Source organism: Mytilus californianus, unplaced genomic scaffold (genome assembly GCF_021869535.1).
Source record: "Mytilus californianus isolate M0D057914Y unplaced genomic scaffold, xbMytCali1.0.p SCAF_8, whole genome shotgun sequence".
NCBI classification, from domain to species: Eukaryota; Metazoa; Mollusca; class Bivalvia; order Mytilida; family Mytilidae; genus Mytilus; species Mytilus californianus.
In genome coordinates, this window is record NW_026262734.1 from 43,190,671 (window position 1) to 43,208,310 (window position 17,640).

The following is a 17,640-nucleotide window of genomic DNA, read 5'->3' on the forward strand; positions in this document are numbered from 1 at the left end:
CAAGATACATTTATTTCATGTAAAAGTTTTTATCTTTAGCAAGATACAATTTGTTTTATATAACACAGTTTTTATCTTTAACAAGATACATTTTTTATATATTCACTTTTTTATCTTTAGCAAGATACATATTTTAACACAGTTCCTTTTTTTAAGATACGTTTTTTTTTTATATATAAAAAAAATATAAGATACATTTTTTCTATATATAACACAATTTGTTTTCTTGAACCAGACACAATTTGTTTTTTCCAAAACAATGTTTTGTTATCTTTAATAAGTAGCATGCTTTTTATAACATTGTTTTTTAAAATTTTATTTCTAACAAGATACTTGTTTTTTTTGTATAACAAATCTTTTATCATGAAAATTTTCAATTTGTTTTATGTAACATATTGTGTTATCTTGAACAAGATACATGTCTTTTTGTAAAAAACAATTTGTTTTATTAACAACAATATAAAATTTGTTTTTTAATAACAATGTGTTTTTTCATCTATAACGAGATATATGCTTTTTTTTATTTTGTATAACAGTTTTTATCTTGAACAATTTACATTTTGCAAAAATGATTTGTTTTTCAGATAACAATGTGTTTTCATCTTCAACAAGATACTTGTTTTTTTATCTTTAACAAGGTACCTGGTTCTTTTCTTGTATAACACATCTGTTATCTTGAACAATTTAAAATTGTTTTTATGTAACATACTGTGTTGTCTTTAACAAGATACAAGTCTTTTTTTTTGTATAACACAGGGTTTTTTTTTTATCTTAAACAAGATACCTGGTTTTACTCTTGTATAACACATTTGTTATCTTAAACAATTTACAATTTGGTTTTTTTTATGTAACAGATTGTGTTGTCTTTAACAAGATACATGTCTTTTTTTGTATAACACAGTTTTTTTTATCTTTAACAAGATACCTGGTTGTATTCTTCTATAACACATTTGTTATCTTAAACAATTTACAATTTGTTTTTTCTATGTAGCATATTTAGTTGTCTTTAACACGATACATGTCTTTTGTGTATGACACAGGTTTTTTTTATCTTTAACAAGATACCTGGTTTTTTTCTTGTATAACACATCTGTTGTCTTGAACAATTTGCAATTTGTTTTTAACGTAACATAGTATGTTGTCGTTAACAAGATACACGTCTTTTTTGTATAACACAGGCTTTTTTTATCTTTAACAAGATACCTGGTTTTATTCTTGTTTAACACATCTGTTATCTTGAACAATTTAAAATTGTTTTTATATAACATACTGTGTTGTCTTTAACAAGATACCAGTCTTTTTTTTATAACACAGGTTTTTTTTTTATCTTTAACAAGATACCTGGTTTTATTCTTGTATAACACATTTGTTATCTTAAACAATTTACAATTTGTTTTTTTTTATGTAACATATTGTGTTGTCTTTATCAAGATACATGTCTTTTTTGTATAACACAGATTTTTTTTTTTATCTTTAACAAGATACCTGGTTGTATTCTTCTATAACACATTTGTTATCTTAAACAATTTACAATTTGTTTTTTTATGTAGCATATTTAGTTGTCTTTAACAAGATACATGTCTTTTGTGTATGACACAGGTTTTTTTTTATCTTTAACAAGATACCTGGTTTTTTTCTTGTATAACACATCTGTTATCTTGAACAATTTACAATGTGTTTTTAACGTAACATAGTGTGTTGTCTTTAACAAGATACACGTCTTCTTTGTATAACACAGTCTTTTTTTTTTATCTTTAACAAGATACCTGGTTTTATTCTTGTTTAACACATCTGTTATCTTGAACAATTTAAAATTGTTTTTATATAACATACTGTGTTGTCTTTAACAAGATACAAGTCTTTTTTTTATAACACAGTTTTTTTTTTATCTTAAACAAGATACCTGGTTTCATTCTTGTATAACACATTTGTTATCTTAAACAATTTACAATTTGTTTTTTTTTTATGTAACATATTGTGTTGTCTTTATCAAGATACATGTCTTTTTTGTATAACACAGATTTTTTTTTATCTTTAACAAGATACCTGGTTGTATTCTTCTATAACACATTTGTTATCTTAAACAATGTACAATTTGTTTTTTTATGTAGCATATTTAGTTGTCTTTAACAAGATACATGTCTTTTGTGTATGACACAGGCTTTTTTTTTATCTTTTACAAGATACCTGGTTTTATTCTTGTTTAACACATCTGTTATCTTGAACAATTTAAAATTGTTTTTATATAACATACTGTGTTGTCTTTAACAAGATACAAGTCTTTTTTTTATAACACAGGTTTTTTTTTTATCTTAAACAAGATACCTGGTTTTATTCTTGTATAACACATTTGTTATCTTAAACAATTCGCAATTTGTTTTTTTTTTATGTAACATATTGTGTTGTCTTTATCAAGATACATGTCTTTTTTGTATAACACAGATTTTTTTTATCTTTAACAAGATACCTGGTTGTATTCTTCTATAACACATTTGTTATCTTAAACAATTTACAATTTGTTTTTTTATGTAGCATATTTAGTTGTCTTTAACAAGATACATGTCTTTTGTGTATGACACAGGTTTTTTTTATTTTTAACAAGATACCTGGTTTTATTCTTGTATAACACATCTGTTATCTTGAACAATTTACAATGTGTTTTATGTAACATACTGTGTTGTCTTTAACAAGATACACGTCTTTTTTGTATAACACAAGTTTTTTTTTATCTTTAACAAGATACCTGGTTTTGTTCTTGTATAACACAGCTGTTATCTTGAACAATTTACAATTCGTTATTATGTTACATACTGTGTTAACTTTAATAAGATACATGTCTGGTTTGTATAACACAGTTTTTTTTGTAACTTTAACAAGACACCTGTTAGTTTTTGTTTGTCTACACACAATTTGTTTTATCTTTTACAAGATACCTGTTTTTTTTTATGTATAACACATCTTTTATATTTAAGAATACACAATTTGTTTTTTTAAATAACAATGTGTTTTCATCTTTAACAAGATACATGTTTGTTTTATAACACATCGTGTGCAGTATACAATTTGTTGTTATATAACAATTTGTTTTATCTTGAACTAACATTTTTTTCTTTAACAAGATGAAATTTGTTTTGTTAGAATTTTTTTTTATCCTAACCATGAATTTTTTGTATACCACAGTTTTTGCACATCTTTTATCTAGACCAATACACAATAATTTGTTTTATCTATAACATGATACATGTCTTTTTTTTTTTTGGTATAAAACAATTTGATTTATCTTGCACAATATATAATTTGATTTCATATAACAATGCAATGTTTGCCCTTAACAAGATACAATTTGTTTTCATATAACAATTTTATACCTTTAACAAGATACATTTTTTTATATAACACATATTGTATCGTTAACAAGATACAATTTGTTTATTTTATAACTTTTTTGAATCTCTAACAAGATACGTTACACGAATCAGATATGGTATTCATATAACACATATCAATAATTACCGCTGGGACCTTTTATACCTTTTTTATTTTTATTTTGTTTTCTTTTCTTTTATATATTGCTATTAGGTAATAATAACAATACTAAAATCACATGTATTCAACGACATAACTGTCAAAAATACATGTCAAACCAAACGTACACTTCAAATATGAAAGAATTGATGGCATGCTGCTAATAAACACCAGATACACAGAATTTACTACAAATTTAAATATTACATCATACTTCTTGCCAAATAATGAGATGCCGATTTCTCCATCACTTTTTTTGTATGTACCCGTACCTGAGTGGAAGTTTAATATTTTATTATTGAAAAAATGTATCAGGTTTCGGAATGTAAGTCTACGGCTGGTACAGTTGTTATAACAGGAACCTACTTTAGATATTGATAAGAATATCCCACAAATTGTGGTGTATTTCGATCGATTTTGTTCTGGTGAGTTTTGTGACTAAACGCATTATAGTAATTTTACAAGTTTATTATTTTACACATTTGTAACCAAAGTTGTAATAAATTTTCAAATTGTTATAATTTTTATTTTGATATATGGTACAGCCTTTTTATATTCATTTGCCTGCAACAATTCTTACATATTTGAAGTGACCTCTTCTCTGGACCAGTATTAATGGTTTGGCTATTTGCGACAGAGAATGCCGTTAGCAAGGCAAACTCTTTCACCATAACCAGACACATAAACAATGGTTTTCAAGAGGTCGCTCATGTGGTCTCTCGACAGCTGCCTGTGAAAAAAAGCAGAAAACAGAACGCCAATACAATTATAACTATAATTATAAAACATGTAAAAAACATCTTTATGTTCATATAAACCGACTTTGAAACCTTGATGAGTACTTACATGTACATGTTTGATTAGTACTTACATGTATATGTCTAAAAAGGAATATCATTGCACAATAACTTTCATATTTGAAAAAAATCCAACAGGATCAAAATGCGAATCTGCACTCTTAAATATGTATTGTGAGCTAGGATAATTTCCTACCAAGTGTCGGTGGTTCTCTCCGAGCACGAAGCCTTATTCGTAAATACAAAATGGCCAACAAACGTGCTTTAACTAGAGTTAAACCCCTATTAATTATTCAATCAATGAATCATGATGATGAATAATGGCATTGAACACACTTTTAGATGCATATTTGACGACAAAATTCTACTTTCTATGCTTTTTATATATTTATTAACAATTTAAACTGGGTTGTTCCAAACCTAAATTTAAATGGACATGTTGAAAATGATTTTTGTAATGATTATGATAGTTTTGTTCGGTAAAACCCAGTTTTGTGATCATCAATTTTTCTAAACTCCTTTCAAAAAAGTGTAAACCGTTATATCATATTAATATATCACATTCTTATAATTTCCCTTACTTTACTAAATCATTGACATTTTCAATGAGATAATATTGTTTTTTACTGCTGATACAATGGGATTTTTTCCCGATTGTTGTTCAAACAAACTGTTTTTGCTATGGTGAATAACAACCTTTTGGTTTCATTTAAGATTTGCGTTGTCTACCATTAATTTTAACCATCGTGCATGCATGTAAAGCAGATTTTTATCTGTTTTACCGATAGCCAATAATGGGGCATAGCTAATAATGCATGATTATTTTGAAGACCAAAAAACAGCTATTTGAATAAAATTATTTTCGAGTATTGTTTTAATACAACTTATACTACAAACGACAAGAAAGTTATCATAACAGTAAATATTTCTGCCATGCTTTCGAACCAATACTACGTGATGTCCTCGACTACATATCCGCTGGCAATGTTCGTCGATAATAACTAGTTTGTTACCTTCACATACCATGTCTTGTGAGTATTTTGGAATCAAAACAATGTCTTTATAAGAGTATAACGTATTATAATTTGCATAAAGCTCAACAGGCAGTTGATACAAATATATGTTGTAAAGGGAAATTGTATAATAGATTTCGGAAACACATGGAATGGAAATTTTAAAATATGTCAGATCAATTTTTAGTGATGCATTGTAAATTTCACGTTTGATTGGCAAAGTAATTTTAATCTGACATTCGCGGCCGCGAAATGCCAAACCAAAAATACCAGCCTAGTGAACAGGCATCTGACAAGCAACCGCACAAGCAACCCCTCTGAATTGTTTTCTCCTCTTCCTTTGAATGTTAAAGTAATTCATCCTAAATGAATCTGCATGTTCATGTAATAACCAATTACATAAACTACAGTATATCCTTAGTAGTTTCTCATCTGCCATTATGATACCAATTAAGGAATCTACAAGTATACATATATATACATATAAGACTATGTCAATGTTAATTATCATATAAAATATATTATGCTGCAATAGATAACGATTGGTTTCGGCAGCGGTTAAATCAAGGGATGAAAGGGGTAACAAATTCAGGAACAACATATACACTGAAGGGAAGAATGGCTGTCTCTTCCAAACACGTGCCTTTTAACTGTTTTCGCTTTGTGAACAACGGCGTGTTTTTTTTTTACATACATTGTATATCTATACTTAGTGCAGAATATGCAGATGAACATATTTATGGTTGTTACAGTTAACCCCATGTGAATCTACATGTATCGTAACCTTTGTACAAAAATTTAAAGGTAAAACGAATCAACAACGATTTTTTCCAGTTAGATAAATGTACAGCAAAAATGCAGTTTTGTTTTCCTAAATGATGAAAATTTAATGAATTTTTATTATTTCAACAGAATTAATAAACAAATTTACAGCATTATCTAAAATTCGAATATAACGGCCAAGGCATTTCAAACAAATCTATGGCTTCCATGAATAATTTCGATTATAAAAGGACAAATACGGTAATGTAAAACAAATGAAGTGAGTATGCTGTGTGTGTGACTGGGCCCGTATGCATAAAACATCTTAACTTAAGTGTTCCTTAAACTTAGATTTCACTAAGATTTCCCTTAGTAAAGTAAAGTTTTTGAGTCGTATGCATAAACTTACTTAAGTCTTCACTTAACTAATGAATATTTAAATTGGAACTTTCTCTAATTACCGTATGATATATATATATATTAGCTCACCACATGTAATGTACTCATCGGTGTAAAAGTTTGTTGTGATTATTTACATTGATCAATTTGATCAATACATACTTTTATTTTAAAGAGCTGGGGTTAAACTGATATTGGTATGTAAAACAATTCAATAGTACGTAACATAGTACAATGTTGAAACAAATGAAAAATTGGCGCATAGGAGATAAGGTTGACGTTTTGATGGATGAGCATGGGAAGAAAAAAACAATATTTGTAATCCAAAAATTTCCCCTACTTCTCCTTAATCTTTAATTCATATTTCATGGATGTAATGTTTTTTTCGATAAGAATTTTACTTTAATTTGGCTGCCATCTCCCCTTCCAGACCCCTTACTTACATTTTCTTTTTGGGTTTTAAAAAATCTATTTCGATTTGAAAAAAAAACATTTCATATCACTTACCTTTTACAACCAAAACAAAAAAGGGTGGGGGTGCGGGAGTTTGGGGGTGCGGGAGTTTGGGGGTGGGGGATGTGGGGGTGATGGTTAGGTTCAATTTTCTACAAATCCATATAAAACTAGTGCATTTTTCAAAAGTCCTATGATCTTTACTAAAACACATTATTAGATTCATATGTTTACGTTAAGGTATTATCAACATCTTAGCTTACTCAGCAATGTTTTCGTTAACAGCAATATATCACTAAATATATAAGAAAATCTGAAAAATAATTTAATACGGTTTAGGTATCATAAATATGTTATATAAACTTCGAAATACATGGAGTAGCAGTGGCTGATCCAGAAATATTCATAAGGGATTGGGGAAAAGGGTTTGGGTGGGGGGGGGGGGGGGGGAACGGGGGTACTGACTGCCATAAGAGGGGGACCGCTCCAGTGATTCCCTAAACAATAAACCAAATTGATTCAACAAAATAGAGGTTCATGCCCCCCCCTGAAATCCGCCTCTTGGTAGATCATAAAACTTCAAACTTAATCGATTTTGTTCCTGTAAGTGAAAATTTCTCCTACATTTGCCCTACATCTTTAGAATAAAACCAAATAATTGAAAATTCAAATTATACCCCCCCCCCCCCCCCCCCACACACACACACGAGTTTGAGAAATAAGGATATAATGAAGTATATATGTACCCTCTGTTATCTCTTGATTTGTTGATATACGTGATTTGAAGAAAATTACGATGATCGTTAATATGGAGCAAATAAACAAACGAATTATTAGTATTTTATAAATGATATAATTATTAATCAATTAAATTGTAGTTAATCTATTAATTTTCTGCAAAAAACGCATACTTTCGACTCATTTTTAACTATTTTTGAAAATTAAAGGTACCTTAGACTTAAGTGTAATCTTAGGCGCATTCTTAGTTTAAGGGGTTTTATGCATACCACTTAATTTTTGGGGGCGTGACCTAAAACAACTAAGATTTTACAAAGGAAATACTTAGTTTAAGATTTTTTAAGCATACCACTTAAATAAAAAAATGCGGAGTTCCGTAACTTAAGAGTTTACTAAGGAAAATCTCAATTTAATTAGCTTGATGCATACGGGCCCTGGTCTATTTTACCTCTTGTTTGATAAAGCTAAAAAAATATCCAATATATATTTATAGTTTGTATGAATTATTTCTTAAATAAACGCTAGAAAAATGTGTTTAATTCTTTTTATTCTCAACCCCAACAATTGCCTTATTTAATTTACATTTCTTTCTCGTAAGCTACCGTCAAATTCACAGTTGACATTTTGTAACTAAGAAGTCACCATGTTGACGTGCTGAAATCGGTAAATGTGCGAATAATGCAAGTGAATAGAAAATAAAACAACACATATCTCAAAACTCCATTTTAATTCAATATCATCCGCATTTTGAGGGTTCACGTAACGGAACAAAATCTTTCAGCTTTAACGTATTAATTTGTATGACGTCATGTTTTGAAAAGGTTTTAATGTGCCAAAAGAATTAATCGAATTTTGCAGTTCATTTTTTATTTCGTACATTATTTTGTTATGGATCAGACTAAGAATAAAGGTTCTGCTGCTTTTTTTTTTTCAATTGCTATTTTTTTTACAGCAAAATCAGCATAGCGTTTGCATGTAGGTTACGATACTTATGGATTTACGTAGGATAAATATTATAACAGCCATTATTGTGTACTTTTTTGAGTCTATGCTAAGTATAGATATATCGAGAATATTAATTTTTCAAAGCACCGAATCAGCAGTCTATTCTTAAAATCTATTGCTTGTGTCTTTTTCCTATGATGACATACGTATACTGAATCTAGGTTTGCATTGCGAGTTATGCATGCATAAGAGAAAACCCTCACCATTGAACGATGTCTATTTTAGTAATGCCACTATTCGACATTAAAAAAATATAATAATAAAACTCTTATACACATTAAATATCGGGATGAACAAGCACCAATTATGTAACAATCAATTCATGGTAAATGCTTCTGTCATTTAAATAATTATACTAAAAATAAACTCTCACCAAAGAAATCAGGGCTCGTATGCATAAAGCTACAAGTTAAGATATTCATTAAGAAAAACGAAAGCTAAGACTATCACAACGGTATACTTCTATTGCCTTCATTCATTCACCACTTATTTTATTGATTTTGTATCATAGATCAAATTTATTCATTCAGTGTATGTTCACTTGTGTTAATATGTACTTACAAATAATTTGAAAAACCTTTTTTAATAAGAATTTATTCCACTTTAATCGTTCAGTTTCTGGCGGGCTGCCGGTCCACCGTCCAGACCCCCTGCTAATAATATCTTTTTGGTATGAACACAATTTCGATTTGAAATATAATTTTCTGTTACTTCATTTTACAACAAAAAAGGGGTAGGATCAAATTTCCATTAATTTATTCAGTCCGACAATCTTTACTAAAACATATATTATTAGATTTATATGTTTACGGTAAGATATTACCAATATCTTTATGCATCAAGATTACTCAGACCTACATACATTCTTGCTAGATTTTAGACAAATTTATGCAATTATCCAAAAGTAGCGAGATTAATAATCATATTGGAAGTGATTACAACATTGTCTTTCAGGGGAACTTCGCCTTACATCTTTAGTGTAAAACTAAATAATTTTCTTCCTTCATACTGTTTTTATCTACTGGTTACAATTGATACAACGAGGTGTATTTTAAAAATATAACATTCAGAGTAATTTGTGTAAGCATGAACGTACAGAGATATCAAAAGAAAAATAATGGCATAAATACCATGCGTGTAAAAACAGGAGGCTTTTCGGTATTCACAACAACGAAATAGAGAAACATGGGTAGAATGAAATAATATAGATGCCCTCTGTTATCTCTTGATTTGTTAAATATATACTTGATTCCAAAGGGGCACTAGCTACCAGATATAGAAAATAATAAAATATGATTTACTAGTATTTTGTTCAATCTTTAAGGAAAGTTAAATAGTGAAATAAAATTCGCTTTTAGCAGCCAGTTTAGTTCAGTTTTGTCAAAATAAGCAAAATGTACTCACGGTTTTTACACGCATGAAATTCATGTTATTATTATTATTCTATTGATTCCCTGTTCGTGAATACTTACATAAACAACATTGAACGTTATATTGTTAAAATACACAACCTGGAATCGATTGTTAGTACAAAACGGTATGAAGAAGTCGACGATGATCTGTAGGCATGTTAAGGATGTTCGCAACTCTGTTTCAGGATAACAATTTTTTTAAAAGACTATAAACAAGGAATTATTTGAATCTGAAATAATTTTGAATTCTGGAAAATTGATGAGAAATTTATGATGAAAACTAACCCAACTAAATAGGTTTGGCTAAGGGGGATTATTTAGTTCATACAGAAATGATAGTAAAAGTAAAATTAAACTTAACCATGCGCGCATGGCTAACCCTATTTAGTTGGGTTAGTTTTCATCATACATTTCTAATCAATTTTCAAGAATTCAAAATTATTCCAGATTCAAAATTTCCTTGTTTATAATAGATTGATAGCATATAAATAAAGGAACTATAAACGCAGGAAAAAATTAAAGGTTCCGTGTTGAACTGTTCTTATTTTGAGATATAAGGCTTTGACAGTTAGGCAGGAAATGATTATCTCTAGATTTTTTAAACATTAAAATTCAAAATGTGTGAAAAAAATACAAGGACTTAATAAGATTTTCAAAGATGGCATTTCAAACTATATTTATTCAAATTATGAAAGAAAAGAAGGGGTTAGTTAGCAAATTGTTTAAATGATACTACATGGATAAAACCAGAGGATTTCAAATATCTGGCAAAAATTCAAAAACAAGAGAAGCCAACATCCTTAAAACCTGTTTTCTTGTGGAGGAAGGACATTGGTTTCATTTGCAATGATAAAGGTTTATTCTAAAGACATACGGCAAATTCCCTGGGAATTTCACTGGGACAGAAAAAAAAAGTTTAAAGATCTACTCCAAGGAATTCGAAATTTATATAACATACTCATGATACTTAAACCGTATCATTTTTTTTTTCATATTTTCTCAAGTATTCAGTGATATATTGCTGTTAAATATTGGAGTTAAAAGTTTGCACAGAAGAAAGAAACTACCTAAAAAGTAATATCACAAAAATACTGAACTCTGAGGAAAATTTATAACGGAAAGTCCCTAATCAAATGGAAAATCAAAAGCTCAAACACATCAAACGAATGGATATCAACTGTCATATTCCTGACTTGGTTCAGGCATTTTCGTAAGTAAAAAATGGTGCATTAACCCTGGTTTTAAAGCTAGCTAATCCTCTCACTTGTATGACAGTCGCATCAAATTCCATTATATTGACAACGATGTGTGAACAGACACAATAGGTAAAAATGTCAAAAATAAGGATACAACAGCAAAACGAACCCCACCAAAAACTGGGGGTGATATCAGGTGCTCCAGAATGGCGGATCTAGGGGGAGGATTCCGGGGGTCGGACCCCCCTTTTTTTGAACGATCAATGTATTTAAATGGGGACATATAGTTTGACCCCCCCTTCCTCCTAGGTTGGGAACCCCCCTTTAAAAATGGCTGGATCCGCGCCTGTAAATAAATCATGGCATATCTGTAAGAACATTCATGTTATAACTTCAATTATAATTTTGGTTTCGATTAAAAATATCTTCGACAATTTGTGTATACCTTTCACGCAACCTTGAACCAAAAAATGTGTAATTTAGTAAAGATTGAAAATCTTTAAAAAATGCCCTATTGTCTTGATATTAGTTCATGGAAGATTTTCCCTTTTTATGGCTAAAGGGAAGTGATTTTTAAAAAAAATATTGATACTACCTCTTAAACATGCATGGAAAAATAACCACGAGACGTTGCTCTAAAATCAATAAAGCCATCAGTTCACTTCCAAGCCCGTTCCCTCTTTAGCATCAGTTTGGGAAGCTTTATTTTGCATAAAAAATATTCTTTTTGTGTTAACATTTTAGTTGGTTATACGTATGATTTGATTGTTTTACACACTAATATCAATTTTTCATTCATTCTTAATAAAAGTATATATTGTTTAAATAATATACTAAATAATCAAAACAAAGTTTCGCACGGATGAGTACATGGGATGAGCTAACATAATATATCATTCGCTAATAAGAGAAAGGTTACGATTTAGTATTCTTTTGTTGCATGGTGACTTAAGTAATTTTATGCATACGACTTAAGAATTTTATTAAACTAAGGGAATTCTTAAAGAAAACTAAGTCTGAGGAATACTTAAGTGAGGATGTTTCACGCATACGGACCAAGGTAAACAATTTTGTATGCCAGACGCACGTTTCTTCTACAATAAATGGGGTATATGTCCATGGGCCACAGATGATGCCACCGCTTGCATATGATATCAAATTAAAATGAACATAACTGAAGAACAGTAAAAGTGACGCTTCCCAAATTTGTACTTGATCTGTATTTTATGGTAATAAGCAATGTGAATAGGTTTCATAAAATTTGGTTAAGTCAAACTTAAGTTAACAAGCATTCTAAGAATATTGCATGGCAATACATAGTCCCCTACCGGGTAAAAATTTATTATACTGGAACAAAATGCTAACTTGTTCTATAACTTGTCATGGTGTAAACAAAAAGAAAATATCAAGTCAATATCTTCAAGCATGACTAAAAACAGTGTGGAAAACTGATTATATGAGTGAATTTTTCAAATCCAAGGACCATAACTCTGCACAAAATTATCAGACCGAAACAAAAATTTGAACCTGATCTGTAACTTGTCATGATAAAACTATATACCAATTATCAATCATTATCTTCAAGCATGATGAAAAAAAAGGGTGGAAAACACTCTAACATTAGATCAAACATAATTAATAGTTCCAAATATTTTTTCTTTCATTTGTCACAAACTAATATATATTTGTAACTTATCTATAAAATGTCAACAACTTTTATCTATACACAATGTTATGTAATGAAATATATTCCTTGATAAAAATAGATTATTATCTTTCACTTTATAATTTTTTTATGTATATAGCATTCAGAAAATTAGTTTATACAAAATAAAAAAAACACTTCAAATATTTAACAAAAGAATGTCTTTACAAAAATGAGTTATCTCTCTTTGTACAGAAATATGGTTTAACATACAAAATGTAGTACTCTAACATTAGATATGGACCATGATAACTCTCGACTAAATCATCAGACCGGAACAAAATTCGAACTTGATGTATAACATTTCATGATAAAACTATATAGTAAATATCAAATCAATATCTTCAAGAACGAAGAAAAAAAGTGTGGAAAGCTGATTTGCCGGACTGACGGATGGACAGACGGATAGACGGACAGACAGACGGACGGAGTGCAAACCTAAAGTCCCCTTCGACTTTTTCGGTAGGAGACTAATAACCGGAAACCATCTGTGAAACGTACGGACGTACAGACGAAGCAATGGACGAACGCACGTACAGGACAAGGTTAAAACATAATGCCCCCTCCGCTACGTACGGCAGGTGCATAAGATATAATGACCAATAAGACTCTAAAAGAATAAGTTAAAAGGTCAAATCAAGAACATGTCAAACAACCATTGATCAATCACTAAATCAATTGTCAATTTTATCATTTGCTTTAAGACGATCGTTCTTGTTTGTTTTTATAGTGATTAAGATTATAACACAATATGGACTGTTATACCCCTATTTTTGACATTTTCACCTATTATGTCAGTTGTTTTGTTCAACCATCGTTGTTAATATAATGGAATTTGATGCGACTGCCATACACGTGAGAGGTTTAACTAGCTATAAAACCAGGTTTTATCCACCATTTTCTACATACAAAAGGGCTGTACCAAGTCAGGAATATGAGAGTTGTTATCCATTCGTTAATTTGATGTGTTAGAGCTTTTGATTTTGTCATTTTGATTAGGAACTTTCCATTTTGAATTTTCCTCGGAGTTCAGTATTTTTGTGATTTTACTCTCTCTATAGCTAGTTCAACGATTTTTTTTAAATCTGAAAAGTTTATTTCATTTTTTTTACGATATCAAATATCTATCCGAGACAGCTGTCACATTTTTCTGTCATGGATTATGGGTTGAGTTACTTGTCTAATGTACATGTATTTTCATCCTTTTATTGTTTAGTAAACACAATATCATTAAGTACGTTTTCAAATGTTTTAAAGTAAAGGAGAAATGTTAAGACTAGAATTTACATATTTGATCTCTTTCGGCATTTTTTGAAGGTCCGTGTAACACTTATCAATTAAAAATTTTAAAAAGGTTTCAAATTTTGATTTTTTGGTATTTTTTATCAAAGTTTCAAAATATCAAAATTCCAATTTTTTATTTTTTTTTTTATTTTTTAAATTTCACCAAATAATTAAAATTTTAAATTAGAAACTTCGTTATAAATCAATGGTTTTGATATTTAAGCAAACTTTAATAATACTAAACTGAACGTACACATGGTACAGTTTTGATCATTTCGCTATTTCTCACTTGTACGACAGTCTTATCAAATTCCGTTATATTTACAACGATGCGTGAACAAAACAGACATTATAAATAAAATAGTCAAAATATGGGTACAGCAGTCGTCACTGTGTTACAATATCAAAACAGACAATTATTTACAAAAAAGCACAAAAGCATCTATCAAATTAAAAACCACATTCATTGCTTCGCGTGTCTGACGTCAGAAAATGTAAACGTCACATAAGAAGAAATTTTGTCATTCAATGTTTATTCAAAACAATTTTATAATTTCACATGGGGAATGTTGGTATACAGGATTAAAAAATCAAAAGTTATGTTAGAATTAATTTCAGAAATAGACCGAGATTTAAAATTGTCCAGAAGTTCTTTAGAATTTTTAAGAATCCACATATGGTTAATACCACTACGCGAGTAAAATAAATTTGTCGTTTGTCGTTCAAAGTATTTTCAAATTTATAATAGAACAATAACATAATGACATATAATAGAACAATAACATAATGACGGGATCTTTTAAAGTACAGAGTCACGTTATAAGAACCACAGAAACACAAAAAGTCGCATATACAAAACACACCAGCAAAAATGAAAGATAATACAAACACATTGACGGAATGTATAAGTACCTAGCCACGTCAAATGGATATCACAGAAAACAAACCAAACAGTAAAAGTAATATTAATGATAGAACAAAGACAAATAAAAGAACAATATTACGCGTTGTTAAGATGATAAACAACGTCAGTATGCAGAATCTATACTTCAAGACCATCAAGTATTATTTGTGAAGTTGATACGGAATATTTATCAACAAGGTCTTGGTACCTTCCGATGAACTTTTTTAGAAAAAGGACGAGACGTTCTTTGACATACCCCTGGTTCATCAACTTTCTGCTCAGACACTGGTGACGTTTTACAAAGTCTGAGTAGGAGCTGCAAGCTCTTGAATATCGAATAAGTTGGGAAATGTATATCCATTATGCAGGTGAAGTTGCATTTTTCAAATATGAAGCTCAATTAGGAGTTGGCAGCGCCCCTGTCCCCTAGACCCACCTCTGTTATAAATAAAGATAAAAGGAAACGAGATATTTGATTTTTGTATTAAAGGGTAGTCCGTATTTCTTATTTGCGCATTTGTAACTTATCGTACGACAATAGTTGTTCAGCAAATTACGAGTATGCAGCTACGTCCAGTCAGAATGTGGCGTGTAAGGAGAGTGCTATGCTCTCTGAACGCTAGGAACCCCTACAACAACTGGTTGGTTGCCAGTTGCAAGGCATAATTTCTGTCCCTATCAAATATACCATCCTTTTCCAGCGACGATCTAAAGTTTGCCGACCTTCATCCTGAACGGATTCAACTACACGACTTCCTATTGAATTTATTGTTAATTTCATATCGTCCTGAAAGTGCATACAATATTTGCCACTGTACGTTAAGCAATCAATAATCAATGATTCAAAATAGGTCGTTTACTGTTAGTTCAGTTTAGTATTTTCAAAGTTTGCTTACATATCTAAACTTTTGAGTTTTAGAACGAAGTGTACAATTCTAAAATTTTAATCATTTGGTGAAATTTTCAAAATTTTAAAAACAATTAGAAATTGGAAATTTTAAAACTTATTTCAAAAATTTTTAAAACTCATTTGAAAACTTTTTTAAAATTTGAATTGATGAGTGTTACACGGACCGTTGACCCGCATGTAACTTAATTTCATTATTTCCTAGTGTTGTTGTGTAAAAAGAAAATTATTATGACACCCCTAAATAATTATGTAGTTAATGAACGCATTATTTTTTGAGCATCTCAAACAACTTTTTATTATATTAATCATAACATAATTGTTTTTTTTTATAGTTTTTCCTCAGATGTAAATCTTAAACTTTCTTACCATGACAGCCTATCGCTTCTCCAACACTGAACTTACTAAAATCCAGAACAAAGGCTGTTAGTATAACCAATATTCCTACGCCTTCAAGATAAATGACAATCATGCATTGTGAAATTAAGATAATTCTTGTGCGTGTTAGGTTCACCTATTTTATAGCATTTCAAAATTTGCCAAAATCTTTTGTTTCATTTTGTTTAAATCTTTTGAATTACCTTGTCTAAATCATAAAAGTTTTTACGTTCTATTTTGTTGCGGAATGGTAACATCAATCAAATAATCAGTATACACTAGTTATCTATTGAAAATTTTCAACTAAAAATAGATTTTTCAAAGTCCTTAACTTTTATTTTTAGTTAAAAATCCGGGCAGAAATATAGAAGAACACAGTGATATAATCAATTGAACTAAGTAATGCAAATAACAATACACGTTATAGATTACATGCGTGTGTGTCGCTTTTATGGCAAACTCAAACTTAAACATTCGTAAGCAGGTGATGTATAAATACAAAGTAACGTTATGTGTTATATATTTAGAATTGACCTAAATTGAATTGCAAGTTATCTTAGGGCAGCTTTATTTGTACTGTTGTGTTATATTTCTGTGATATCAATTTGCACAGTAATGGCTGCTGGATCCCAATTTTGTCAGATTAACTTATGTTTTTTTGTGTTCATCACCGAATCAAGATTTCAAACACATTAAACGAATGGAAAACAACTGTCATATTCCTGACTCATGTCACTAGGTAAATGCATTTCTTCATGTAGAATATGGGTTTTTAAACTTGTTTTTATAGCTAACTATTATATAAAAGCTCCCACTTGTATCACAGGCACTTGTCTCAGAAAAATTGTTTTTCCAATATACCTTAATATTGCCATGTTTTAATATTAAGGTATATAGGGGGACACACGTCTGAGACAAGTGCCTGTGTTATATTAAGGTATATAGGAAAACAAAATTTTCCGAGACAAGTGCCTGTATTATATTAAGGTATATAGGAAAAAAGTAATTTCTGAGACAAGTGCCTGTGACTTGTATAACTGTGTAGTGGATTCCATTATATTAACAACGATGTGTAAGCAAAACAAACAGACATAATTGGTAAAAATGTAAAAAAAAAAAAAATGGGGTACAGTAGTTACCATTGTGGAATTATCCTAATCAG

The 17,640-nt window shown here is 29.7% G+C and overlaps 1 long non-coding RNA gene across 4 annotated transcripts; it reads right to left on the minus strand.

The window, feature by feature from the left end:
* Window positions 1-1,270: 1,270 nt before the first annotated feature.
* LOC127712391 (uncharacterized) lies at window positions 1,271-16,558 on the minus strand. 4 transcript variants are annotated; one of them, XR_007987059.1, is made up of 4 exons: window positions 16,470-16,558; window positions 2,607-5,794; window positions 2,188-2,467; window positions 1,485-1,625 (listed from the first exon to the last, which is right to left on the minus strand). It is a non-coding gene; the product is annotated as an uncharacterized LOC127712391 (long non-coding RNA). The 4 variants fall into 4 exon arrangements; XR_007987060.1 differs by lacking the exon at window positions 1,485-1,625 and adding an exon at window positions 1,271-1,341 and having other exon boundaries at window positions 2,188-5,794; XR_007987058.1 differs by having other exon boundaries at window positions 1,438-1,485; window positions 2,188-5,794.
* Window positions 16,559-17,640: the final 1,082 nt, after the last annotated feature.